This window comes from Crotalus tigris, unplaced genomic scaffold (genome assembly GCF_016545835.1).
Source record: "Crotalus tigris isolate CLP2741 ecotype Arizona unplaced genomic scaffold, ASM1654583v1 scf7180000018783.1386937, whole genome shotgun sequence".
In the NCBI taxonomy this organism is placed as follows: Eukaryota; Metazoa; Chordata; class Lepidosauria; order Squamata; family Viperidae; genus Crotalus; species Crotalus tigris.
The window spans coordinates 50,129-62,000 of NW_024097198.1; the positions used below are offsets into that span (position 1 = coordinate 50,129).

The 11,872-nt window shown below is 47.3% G+C and overlaps 1 protein-coding gene across 11 annotated transcripts in view; it reads left to right on the plus strand.

Annotated features, from left to right (window-relative positions):
* Positions 1-11,872, plus strand: part of GSE1 (Gse1 coiled-coil protein) — a 103,524-nt gene that overhangs the window by 45,822 nt on the left and 45,830 nt on the right. The gene's annotated exons all lie outside the window — the stretch shown is intronic.

Sequence of the window (11,872 nt, forward strand, 5' to 3'; positions counted from 1 at the left end):
AAGCTGCTTATCTGCTTGAGGAAAAAAGCACTCTATGTATGGGCAAAAAATCATTGTCACCACTGATGTCAGTCTGGCTCTGGCAACAGATGTTAGGAGGGTTTGGCTGGGCTCCAGGGGGAGGGCAGAGCAGGGAAGGGCAGGGCAAACAGACTAGGCTGGGAATGAAATCTATGCCACTCAACCAGATGTGCTGAAGCTGGTTAGAAAGGTGAGCTGGTTTTGCCATTTAGGTTTTATGCGACTACCTGGTTTTTAATGTGTTTTGTTGAGAAAGATGCAGCCAGTGGCATCTTGGGTTGCGTCCGGGGCGAGTGGTGTGGGTTGTATGCCACAAAAGGATGTTGGCAGAGGGAAGGAGAGAGGGAGGGCAGGTCTCAAAGATCTGCAAATTTCCCTGATATAATCAGCAAAAATGTTCATGCTGTAGACAAGTCGAAAAAGATGTTCCAGAACAGAGCCTTGCTTTGTATGCCCATGCATGTTGGGGGTGGGAGTGTGAGAGGCTCCACACGTCACAATAAAAAGATGATGGACGGGTTGTGGTTTTCCTGGAAATGCATCTGCTTGCAAGTCGGTTGTGACCAGTTTAATGAATCAGCTGCGTCTGTTGGGCTGGAAATATTGAAGAGCAGTTAAAATGAATAAACACTTCAGAGAAGGCTGTGGAGTGTTGTTTCTCAAACTTGGCCACTTTAAGATAGGTGGACTTCAACTCCCAGAGTTCCCCAGCCACACTCAGGGAGTTGAAATCCACTTATTTTAAAGTTGCTAAGGTTGAGAAACAGTAGTCTGAGGGATCTACTAAGGTTGAGAAACATTGGTCTGAAGATCTACTCAGGTGCTGTTCAGTGACCACCTGATCTGGCTGGTTTTAAGGCCTCCTTCCATAGATGGGGAAGGTAGAACAGGCATTGCTAGCACCATAAATTGTGGCTTGAATGTTCTCTTTCATAGCTGTCCACTTTGACAGTTGTATACGATAAACACAAGTTCACTGGAGGAAACCAACCTTTCAGAGCTGAATCCTTCAGCTCCAGGGATTGTGGAGATGCCTTCTGCGGGAGCCAGTTAGGCTTGTTCTGCAGGTCCATTTACATACTCCACGAATATCTCCACTGGTTTTGCAAGCAGTTCAGAACAATTAAGGCTGGATTGTGGGGAGCTCATTTGTAAGGTCCCCCCTAGCAAGCATCGCTGGCAAGACTTTAGAAGGGAGCAGTCATCTGGATCCGGCCTCGTAGAGATTCTCTTAGTGGTTGGCATCATATTGGCTGACGAGAAGGAGGTCAATGTTGTCAGAGCCAGCAGGACACAAATGGAATACTTCCCTGGCCATTGGACTGTGGAATAAGTGTGTTGTAATAGCCCTAACATAATCCTACCAAAGCTTGACTCCAGGAATATACAAGACCTTGAAGGCCTTCAGAGGCTCTTCAAAGCAAAAGCACCCCATGATGAGGGAGCTAAAGACAGATTTGCTGAAGTTCCACTGATTATTTTGGACATCGAGCAACTGCTGAGGAACTTGTTGGTTTTTTGTCCCAAGCAACACCTTCCAGGTTTATGGGAAAGCTTGCTCCCTCTGGGTAACTCCTCTATTTTTAGATATTGCAGACAGGGACCAGAGGGAGGAGACCGTGGTAGAAGGCTCCACACAGTGAGTGGGCACTCTTGAGATGGCAAACATGGGGGCAGAGATGATGGTGGAATTCCCCATGACAAAAGAGTCAGCACGGGTGTGAGGGCAAGAGAAATATTTCTTGGCATACCTGTCAAAACCTGGAGAAATTCAGACTCACCTGTTCAGCAGCTTAGATGGACTTAGATGGGCAGTGTCCCTTCTTGGACCTCCTTGATTGAGAAGAAGGGACCTCAAAAGAATCAGCTCTCCACTGGGGCTGTCATGTGGGGTTTTAGCTAGGCAAGATCTGAGCTGGTCCCATTTTTTCATGGACTGATGGCCAAGTTTGTGTAGCCACTGGCTGGTCTTTTCACATTCCGTGGGCTGCTGAGCGTGGTTGTTTGTGAAAAGCTCTTACATTCTCTGGCTTCGGGTGATGGTTGGCCTATTTGCAGAAAAGGTTGAACGACGTCCGAGTGGAGCACAAGAACCAACGTAATGGTGGTCGAAGAACAATGGGTGTCAGGGATTACCCGAGGCTTATCCATCTTATTTCTGAGCAAAGCTGCCCTCTTTCAAAGCAGCTTTTGGACAGCTGTCACCTGTGAGAATATCTCATACTCTGCTGGGGCTCTTGCGGATAGCTGGGTGGCATGGTGGAAAACACAGGCTTGAACCTATTTACCTACTTGACATTCTTCATTTTGTACACAAGGCATGTCACTCACTTAACTGGAATGATGAGATGGCTGGTTGGGTGAACCTTGAGAGTTTTGCTTAGACTTTACAACTCAACTTTAGAAATTGTATCATGAAAACAGCTAGGGGTTCAGAGTGCCTGGCAGTCGGATGGTTTCAGGATTGTATAAATGGGGTTGATTCACTTCTGTAGGCCTTATTTGTGTTCATATTCAACCCTATGGTTGATGAAATGCTCAGTGTAGTTCTGAAGTTCATTACTTTTTTTGGAAGAATATATGCCTATGCAGTTATGTATTTCCAGAACTAAGTCATGTCATGTTGTGAGAATGTAGATAGTCTTTTCAGTGTGAATGCACTCATGTTTTGATGAGGGGCTGAGGAAAAAAAAGACCTAACCTCCCTTTGGATGATACAAGGAATAATAGAACCAGGGAGTCAGATGTTTTGCCCAACCGAAGCTTAATTCCTAAAGCTTGAGAAGAAGGGTATGTGTGTGAGTTTCCCACTACACACCGCTGATCTAACCCCAAATTGATAGAAATACTTCCAGTGGTCATCCTGAGGTAAATCAATGCTTGTGGTCCACTCAGCTCATAATAAACCTGGACAGCTCTGCAATGAAGGAATGTGCTTTCTTGATTTGTCTGGTTGGAAAAGCTTCATGTACCTTGTTCTGTACCACAGTGGCAGTACAGCAGCCTGTGGCGCCAGAAAAGTCAGGAATTTCAATGAGCAGATGATGAAACTCTGTCAGCTAGAAGCAGATTTAGAAGCTCCTGTCCTTAGGACAAACTCTGAATGAGTAGGAAGGAAAGCTACCAAGCTGGTTTGGCAGGCCTTGGAGGTAGATAGCAAAATGAATAGGCTTGAGCCTATTCATGAGTGGAGAAAGCCAGCCTCCGTCAGTTGAAGTTCCTCACCCAAAGCATGGAACTATGTTTTTCTAGAAAACTTCTATTGCTTAAGACGGAGAGCAGAGGTTGCATAACCTATTCCTAGGATGAACCAATGAAGAAATAGACATTATTACGTAGAGAAGAAAAGGATTAAATTTTGAAGAAAGTACATCTTTCCACAGCATATAATTAACCTGTAGAGCAGACATGTCAAACACAAGGCCCCGGGGCCGGATGTGGCCCACAAAGTGGTTTCATGTGGCCCACGAAGCCACACGAGGGAACAGCCCCCGCTGCCTTGGACCCGGCCCAGGCCAGCCGGGAGCCAATATACAATTTTGTGATGGTCATCTATGCTGAAACACATTCAGTCTTAGCTCCACAAGGCCGTCTAGAAACAGCGAGGAACCAGCTCCTGCTGTGTCGGCCCCGTCCCCTGGGTGCATGCTGGGGAGGTGTCACCCTTTGTGAGGAATGAAGAAATGCACCATGCCTTGGGGCTTACCCCGGTCCCACCCCCTTCTGCCAGAGACCCTCAGATCTGTCCCACTCCTGCACAGGCCCCCACAGGGACCCTTGACATGAACTATGCAGAACTGGCCATGCCCACCCAGTAGCCACACCCACCCTGGCCACACCCACCTCCCCCCCCCGAGGGCAACCACAATGCTGATGCAGCCCTCAATGAAATTGAGTTTGACACCACTGCTGTAGAGCTCATTGTTGTGGTTTATGTGATAGTTAACGTGGATGGGTTTAAATCAAGGCTTTTCAACCAGTGGTACAGGTACCACCTGTGGTACATTGGCACCTGGCAGGTGGTATGCGACCATCCTGGAAAAGTCGTAGTGGAGGAGGGGAATGAGCTGAACCGGTGGCAGCACCGCACAAGCCTGAGCGAGAGATGGCTGGAGCTGCAGGGCTGTCAGGGCTCAGTGGAAGGGCCAGGATCAGCGCCAGGTTCCAGCTGGAGCTCGGCGCTGATCCTGGTGCTTCTGCTGAGCCCAGAAGAAGCGCCGAACAGCTGGAATGTTGCAGCCTCTCCAGGGTCTTATGATTTACATTCAGATGCTTGGCAACTGATTCATATTTATGATGGTCACAGTGTCCCAGGGTCATGTGAAGTGACCAAAACCTGCTGCAACTACCCAGCAGACGGGGGGGGGGAATAAAAACCAAACACCCCCCACCCCTGCTGCTAATCCTCAACAGAAATGCTCACAACAATGAAAACCTTGGACAGGAGGAAGAGCACGGCCGGGTGGGCAGGCAGATGTCTTGCTCAGCTGTGGTTTGGGGGGCACTTTTTTCAGTGCCATTGTAACTTCGAACAGTCATTAAGCAAACTGTTGTAAGTCGAGGATTACCTGTACTTCATCACTTTTTTCCTTATTTTTTTTTTTTGGTCATCAAGTTTTTGACACCTTGCTAGGCGACTGGTGGTACTCGGATATTGCCATATCCTCAAAGTGGTACAATGGGTGAAAAGGTTGAAAAGCTCTGGTTTAAATAGGGCTTTTTGAATAAGCGTTATGGAGAATAAGTCTACCGTGAACCCTCTGTGTTGTCTCTGTGGCTGGACGTATGATCCAGGTACCAGCGGAAGGCAAACAGTGATGAGAGAGGACTATATTTCCCATCTCCGTCTGACAAGAGTTCCACAATTGGCCTATGTGAGAAATTAAATGTAAGAATAAGATGAGCATAATCTAACAAGGCTCTTCTTATGAACATCTACACATTGGCCAACAGGTCAACAATAAAAAAGGCTTCTTTGGAATTGAGAAGGTGAAAAAGAAGGTGTTGTTGGGGGCTGTTATTTCATGATCATCCTCCATGATGTGCAGTGATGGGTCTACTCATTCCAGCTTGTTTGCATCATGCATATTGAAGCATCTTGCAAGGTTGCTATCCAGGGAAAGGAAAGGGGTAAGGTTGGCTACCCCAAATTTCCGCCAACCTTACATAAATCCCTGGAATTGCTTTTAGTTTTTTTTAGTGGTGCTCATTTTCTATCTCCACCCTTCTTTCTCCCGGTGTCTGGAGGATGGCTCTCCTTGAGCTAAGCACTTGGATGATATGGAGATTTAGCATCCAAAATTGGAAAAACCTTGGAGAGAAATTTATTTATTATTCACTGTCACTAGTCACGAAGCTCTTGGCAGTGCACAAGATTAGACCATAAGCTTGTATCGCGTAACAATAAAACCTCCACGGTACAATAAACAAATAATCGAAGCAATCAATATTCAGTGTAAAATGGGAGCAGCCTACAAAAACTTAATATGATGGAGTCATTGCCTATTTAAATTTCAAAAGCTCTCAGGAGACACTTGTCTTGACCTGCTTCTGAAGGCTGTCACTGTTGAGGCTGAGAATGTTCTTCCATAGCACCTGGAACCTGATGGAGAAGTAGCTTCTCCTAGTCTCAGTCCCACTAAGGCAGGGGTAGGCAACCTTGGCTTTTTTTATGACTTGTGGACTTCAACTCCCAGAATTCCTGAGCCAACCAAGCTGAGGGGAAAGGGAGAGGTTTCCAAGCTGAGCCATGCTGGCTCAGGAATTCTGAGAGTTGAAGTCCATGAGTCATAAAAGAGCCAAGGTTGCCTACCGCTGCACTAAGGTCACAGACGTGAGGGACCACGCACCATATTTTCCAGGTTGTTTGTATTGGAAGGATCAGTTATGGTTGGATGTATCATAATACCAAGTTTTAGAGGTCAACGCTTTCAACCAGCTCTTTCAATCTTACCTAAAAACCTCTTGGGGCAGGTCTAGTGTATTTGTGTTGCATGGTGCCCGTTAACATATAGGCTACCACATTTTTTTAATCGCTGCACGTTTTGAGTGGGACAGGCAATCTTTGACATGACCACAATTGTGAACAGATCTTCCATTGCTAAGCCAGTTTAAGTGAGTTGCACCTGATTTTAAGACCTTTTCTGCCCTGGTTGTTAAGGAAATCACTGCAGTTGTTGGGGGAATTGTGCAATCTTAAGCAAATCACCCTTTGACTGTGTTGTCGGAGGTTGGAAGAGATGGGCTCTCAAATAGCCACATCAACCCTGGGATGTTTACACTGTTGCGAATACACGTCAGTTGCCAAGCGCCTAAATTTTGATCTCGTGACCCTGGGCATGCCACACCACAAGCGCCAGGACCGATTGTGAGTCACGTTTTCCAGTGCCGTAATTTCAAACAGTCACCAAACGATTGGTTGTAACTGGAAGACTACCTGTATGTAGAGGCAGCCCCATTCAGAGGGATTGCGGTAGTCCAGCTGAGCTGTGATAGGAACCTTGTGTCCCCTCGCAAGCTGCTCTTGCTACAGAGAGGAGGACCATCTTGTGGGGCTAAGCAACGTGAAGGAACATCGTGTGCTGTTCTCTGTGGCTCTGGGTACATAGGCAGTCAAAAGGGGTGGGAACTAATCCTTCCCATTCCCCCCACACAAAAGCCCCACCCCCAGGCTAGGCTTGTTCCCAAGGAATGCTAAAGATGCACCTTTGTGGGCACCAGAATTCCTGGGCTGTCCTTGTGCACAAACATCTTTTTCCCCTAGTAATAAAAAAATTACCCAGAAGGGGTGATTACGGGATTTGGACCTACAGCTGAATTGGAGGAGGGGGGTTGTATCCTGCTGAGCTCTGCTTCCCGAGGTATAATTATCCCAAAAGGGGCTGTCAGGGGGGAAAAGAGGGGGCAGGATTTGGCACTTGAAGAGGGGAAAGGGGGTTGGCAGCCGAGAATTCATCGGAGCTATTAACTGGTAATTACAAAGCACCAAAGTCACAAACTCAGAGCTGGGTGCCTGTGAAGAGCTGGAGATGAAAGCAGAGGTAATTATGGAAGCCACAGGCGGCTGGCTGAGCACTGATAAGTAATGCTTCTTGAGCCATTTATGGGTTGTTGGGAGCTTGCGAGGGGGAGGAACCTGGGGACCGGGAAGTAAGGGAGTAGGAGCTGCTGGCTTTCCAGAGACGCTGGTCAATTTCTGCTCAGTGGGGAGGAGTAACACGATAAGTTCCAGCAGGATTACATTGTTAGAAGCAATGTTGCTCAACCCTGGCAGCTGGAAGATCGGTGGACTTCAACTCCCAGAATTCCCCAGCCAGCAAAGCTTTCTGTTTCTTTTGTGTTTGTTTTCTTGCAGACGTTTCATAACCCGACTTGGGAGCATCCTCAGTGCTAGAAGGGAGTGGGGTTAGTGGGGGGGAAGAGGAGGAGGAGGACAACTGTGGGATCCTTGGTGCTTTCTGAGCTTGGTTGCTTTCTTGCAGACATTTCATGACCCAACTAGGTAACATCATCAATGTTAGAAACAATGAGCATTACAGCCACTAACTTGGAGAGCACATTCTAGACCAGAGCTGTACATAACGCAAAGGGGAAAGTGGAAGAGACATTTGGCTGTTCTGAACCTCAGCATGTCCAGCCTTCTTGTGTCTACGTAGCGTTGCGGTTCCATTCAAAGACTCAACGTTGACAAGGTGGCATTCAAAGAGGGAACTGTTTAGGTGAGATGGTTGGATTGAAGAGGCACCATGGCTCCCAACATATTCTTCTTCTCCTCCAGCAGCTGGAAGAGGACAGCTGCCTCTTGAGTCTTCTCTCCAGTTCTCCACTCCTCCTGCTGATGCAGCTTTCACTCCCAGCTGTGGTTCAAATGCATTGACCTGAGCAGAACTGGAAGAGTGCCTTGTTTAGCGGTAGTGGGTGTAACAAGGGCAGAGGGGCAGAGGCCGGGTCCCGGCGGGCGAGGGCAAGTGGTAGAGTTCAATCCACCCCTTCCCTAACAAGCTCACTTGGATGGCTGCCTGTCTCAAGCTCTTTTCCAGAAATGCAGCATATGTTTCTGCACAAAGAAGACTTGGCTCTCGGCCAACCAGCTTCCCCTCGCCTCTGCCTAAACCCTGGCCAGAGCTTTCTGCTAAGCAGTGACCTCACTTAGATAAATGGTGAATGGATGGGAATTTTTGTGCTTTGTTTTCTGACGGGTCTCTGCGTTGAAGCTCCAAGGGTTTTCTCCTGTTCTTATTGCATATCACCCTGCGCAGCACAGCGGTGCCCGCCGTGCAAATATCAGATAAAGGAATCTCTCCATTTCCGGCCCAAAGTGACTGCCTTTGTTAATGGCAAGTGAAGCATTAGTACACCGATTTGCAAGGGTCCTGCTCCTGAGCGTTTATTATTTATTTATTGGCCAAATGTATATGGCCGCCCATCTTGCCCAAAGCGATGTACGATCTTGGGTGGTGTATGATCAAAACCCAAAGGATGAAGATATTTTGCAAACCCATTGACGCAGCGTGCAGAAAGCATTATTCAGAACGGTTCCAATCCACAGCTCTGCTCCTTTTCCTTTCCTCAAGCTCAGTAACCTGAAGATGTGTGGACTTCAACTCCCAAGGATTCTGGGAATTGAAGCCCACACATCGTCAAGTTGCTGAGGTTGAGAAACCCTGCTTTAGGGGATATAGAGTTTCCAACGTCTAGGGCAGGCAGAGGGCAAATGGAGCACATTTTCCTGCTGTACTTGCTTTGTCCCTTGGCTGGGGGGGGGGGGGCGGGGAGCCTCTCCACCCCTCATCCTGCAACACAAGCTGAAGAGGGATGCTAATTTTAGCTTTGCTAATGAAGCCGTTCACTGGCAATTCTATTTTAAGTGACCCAGCATCAGCAGTTCCTCTCTTAAAGGCAGGAGACACTGACATTCCAGAGTAGAAGGAACAGCGTCTCCAAGAGGCTGGAGGTTGGGGAAAGGGGGTCAGGGATGATTGATTGGTGCACCCCTCCAGGAGTTTCCAGTGTCCTTTTCTTGGGATCCCAAGTCTGGAGGTACTTCTGGTCTTCTGAAAGTCCTGAAGGGTGGAACGTAGCTTTTAAATCCTAGGAAAGGACAGGGGAAATGGTGGGACTCAGGAGAACTACCTGACGAAGGAGCATCAATTAGAATAGAGCTGGAAAGGACCTCGGAGGTCTTCTAGTCCAACCCCCTACTCAAGCAGGAAACCTTATAGCAGTGGTTCTCAATCTTTTTAATGCCGCGACCCCAACCGGCCGTAAGTCGAGGACTACTCAACCGGTCCTAAGTCGAGGACTACTCAACTGGTGCAGCACCGTTTGTAGAATGGGACTTTTGGCGGGCTCAGCAGGGCAGAGACAGCCTGGACAATTCCTATTGGCTTTTGAAAGTCAATAGAATTAGACTCTATTCAAGAGAGTCTATTCTATTGGCTTTCAAAAGCCAATAGAATAAAAGGGAGGAGCACAGCTAAGGAAAAGGGGGAAAAAATGGCGGACAGCGTTGTTTGGCGACCCCATGAAATGGTCGTTCGACCCCAAATGGGGTCCCGACCCACAGGTTGAGAACCACTGCCTTATACCATTTGAGACGAGTGATTGTCCAGTCTCTTTTTAAAAGCCTCCAGTGTTGGAGCACCCACAACTTCTGAAGGCAAGCTGTTCCGCTGGTTAATTGTTCTTATTGTTGGGAAAGTTTCTCCTTAATTCCAGGTTGCTTCTCTCCTTGAGAAGTTTCCATCCATGGCTTCTTGCCTTGCCTTCTGTTGCTTTAGAGAATAGGTTGACCCCCTCCTCTTCTTTGTGGCAGCCCCTCAAATATTGGAAGACTGCTATCCTGTCACCCCTGGTCCTTCTTTTCTCTAGACTAGCCATAGCCAATTCCTACAACCGTTCTTCGTATGTTTGAATCTCCGCATCTGATCTTGGCCTTGGGAATGTGGGAACCTCTCTCGTGACCTGGGCTGGCTGGCACATCCTCGGCCTCCCAAACTTTCTTTCCAAAAATCAAAGTCTGGCTGTCTTGGGCTCAGTCTGGTTTCTTTTCCTACCTTGTCAACAGATGGAAGACCCGTTATCTACCTTCAGGCTGCGGCTGTGTCAACCTTTCTGATTTCCTTAACCCAGTTCTTCACAGGAGGCCTGGATTCATTGTTCCCTGGGCAGTCACCCCTCTCATTCCCCCCCTGCTTCGGGGACATTCTCTGGCAAGGCTTTGGCCTCTGAGTAAAGATTGCTGGCAGCCAAAAGAAAAAAGTAATCCAAGAAAAGAGAGTGAGAAAGAGAAAGAGAAAGCGGGGGGGGGGGGGAGAGAGAGACTCTCTTGCCTGTGGCTGAAATCCTGCAAACAGTTTTCTTTCCTCTTTTATATTTATTTATGTATTGTGTTTCTGGTTAGGCTGTTGTTTCATCTTGGGCATTTTTCTTGATTTGACTGGAAAAGTGGGGGAAACTCTTTTCTTGCTGGGTCTGCAACAAGTCCGCTCTAAAGAAAAAGACATTTTATTTTTTAAAAAAAAATATTTATTGAATTGATTTGCCACCCATCTTATGGCAAACGACTCTGAGTAGCAAAAGGCACGGTGGGATTCTGCCCACCTGAAATCCTTTGTGAGCAGAACAACAGTGTCTGTCCTGTTGCGTAGGTACAAATAGTTCTGAGTGTGCCACTGTTTGTTTAGTGACCGTTCAAAGTTAAAATGGTGCTGAAAAAAGTGACTTGGGACTGTGTTTTACACTTAACAACCATCGCAGAATGCCCCTAGTCACACAATCAAAATTTGAACGCGTGGCAACTGTATCTCTGATGGTTGCAGTGTCCCAAGGTCATATGATTCACCTTTTGTGAACTTCTGGCAAGCCAGATTTTGTGGACAACTTAACAAATGCAGCGATTCGCTTAACAATTGTCCAAGAAAGGTTGTAAAATGGGCTAAAACTCACTTCACAACTGCTTTGCTTAGCCATGGTATCGAGGGATACCCGTAATTACAGAGGTTGTGAGAGGAAGGCCACAAGATACTGATGAGGTGGTGGGAGATGGTGGATGGACCTCAGTGCGCTATGAGAGTGGCTAGTCTCCATGCACAACTGAAGTCGGCATTTTTGTTCTGCATCACCTGTTGGACTGGACCTAAGGCATCGTTTTGGTAGATGGTGACGCAGGTTATGAAAGGGTTTCCACATATTCATGCATCTTCTCTGAAATCATTGATGTGGCCAAGAAAATCCTTGGGGGTCGTGATAGCTTGGACACGTTTCTGATAGCTTGAAGAAATGAGCAGAGAGGCTTCTTGCTTCCTTGCAGGCTTGTGGTGTCATATGTGAAAAAGGCGGGGTGTATGCATGTTTGTGCAACATCATAGGAGTTGAATGAAGTCCCTCCTTCCTGGAGGCCACCATGGTCTGAAAGGCTGGGTGAAAGGGTGATAGACACCATGACCTGAGTTCTGCAGATGGAAGAATAAGAGTCTCATCCCAAAGACTCTTAGATCAGACTATGATCTTTGGATCTCCTCTAGCAAAGCAGCTTATTGAAAGAGTCCCTTTTTTGGCAAGATGGGAGGCAGACAGTGTCCTAGAAGTTAAGTGGCCATGACAGGTATCTCTTGGACCGTCCCATCCCAGATATTGGTCTTTTGTTTTCCACGTAAGTTGGATGAGGGAACGTTTTCCTTTCTAAGCTATGGTCCTCCAGGTTTTCCTTTAAAAAATGCCTAGAACAGACTTTCCCAACCTTGGGACCTTTAAGACACATGAATGTCAGCTCCCAGAATTCCTGCAGGTGAAATCCATGCATCTTAAAAGTGCCAAGGGTGGGCAACAGAAGCTTCCTGGAAAGTCAATG